Raw genomic sequence first — 1,766 nt, 5'->3', positions numbered from 1 at the left:
TGTCAAACAGAAAGGACTTGGAGTCTCCCTGAGATCCTGAGCGTCCGATGGAAGACAGCAAAAGCTGGAATGAGTGTAGTGCTTCTCTGAGGACGAGGTGACTTGAAGGAGATCCCTGCCTGCAGGCAGCCAGTACGCTGCAGACTCCCTGATGGAACTCGGCCCCAGAGCCCAGACTTGATGTTCACAACAGTATGGTGCCCTAGTGGGCCTCTCCCAGCACTGTGTAGTCTGGGCCTTAGGCTTGAAAACCCAGACCTAGTGACCTGCTCAACTGGCCTCCAAGGCATCACTTGAGATGAATACTCACATGTGTCACTCAAGAACAGTGCCACCTAAGGGAGCTTTCTGTATGATGGAAGATTACAAGACGTGATCCAAAAATACAATGAAGGCACAGACCTTTTTCTCTAAAAAAAGATATCAACATTAGTAATCTGCAAAAGGCACCTCCTCACTTCAAACACCCCAGTCCACTTTCCTGCCACTTTCTGAAACACTTCTGGAAGTCTTTTCATGAGTGCTGTCTCATCAGGCTTGACGTCCTGACTCAACTCAAAACCTTTGCCTTTCATAGTCATTTTGACTGTGGGGAAGAATCAGAAGTTGGATGTTGCTAGACCCAGTGAATAAAATGGATGAGACACACTGCATTTGACAGATGCATTTGACAGAATTTACTACAAAATATATAGCCAGTGGGGATGATCAAAACATACAGTGCATGTTTAAATAAAGTAATTTATTGCTGTAAAAGACACATTGCCATCAATGCCCCTCAAAATACTCCCCTTGCCTGGAACACACCTATCATTCTTGGCAATGTGTCTTCTCCTATAGTGAGTTTTTTTTTTAATTCAAACATTTATTATCTTTCAATCACCTCTTGTATGCTCTATTCACTATGATAGCCTCAAGTGACACTAAGTCCTTGAAGTGTAACACTAAGTCTTCTTTAAACCTAGTTTTATTTAAACACACTTAATTTAAATAGCCACATGTGACTAACATCCACTGTATGGGACAGTGGTCTCTGAAACTTCTCCGTGGTGTGGAATATGAGACATAAAACCACAGAAACCCCCTTAGGGCTGCAGAACATGGAGGCTGACCAGTGTGCTTCTGGTCTGGCTGGCACTCGTGGCCCAGGCCTTGTATCAGAAGTGTCTGCTCTCTTCTGCAGCTCAGGGCCAGCACTCCCTGCTAGTTCTCCGGCTTGTCGCTGCACTGTACCCTCTGCACCGACTGCCTTCTGCTTTCCATCCACTCGTGCCCCTTCTGTCTGTCACCCCTACTTGGTTATGCACCACCAATCTCAGGGCACTCTCCTGACATCTTGACACAGAAGTGAGAGTAGAAGGGAGCGGATGCATCCAGAATCTCTGCTCAGCCTCACCCTCATTTCCTGACAAAGTAGAAATCCATTGCAAATTCTAGCTTTATTCTTCTCAGGTTAATTTAGTACCATACGCTGCTCAGGGATGGTACCAGGGCCATTCTTCCACAGAACTGCGTCCCCAACCTCTCTCCTTTAAGAAAAGTTCTTTTTGAAACAAGGTCTCTTTCAATTGCCAAGGCTAATCTCAAACTTTCAAGCCTCAGCCTCCCAAGTAACTGTGACTACAGGCATACCCAGCTCACATCCAGCCAGGCAAAACTATCTTATGTTTTGGCAACCACAAAGTTACCCACGGGACACTGAGATTTCAGAAATAAGTGAGGTTTATTTCAAACTGCAGTGGTCAGTCAGCTTAGGCCACCAAAAC

The sequence above is a fragment of the Cavia porcellus genome, unplaced genomic scaffold (assembly GCF_034190915.1).
Source record: "Cavia porcellus strain 051 isolate PalLab524CR breed Dunkin Hartley unplaced genomic scaffold, mCavPor4.1 scaffold_8, whole genome shotgun sequence".
Taxonomy (NCBI): Eukaryota; Metazoa; Chordata; class Mammalia; order Rodentia; family Caviidae; genus Cavia; species Cavia porcellus.
Note: the sequence above shows the minus strand (reverse complement) of the source record.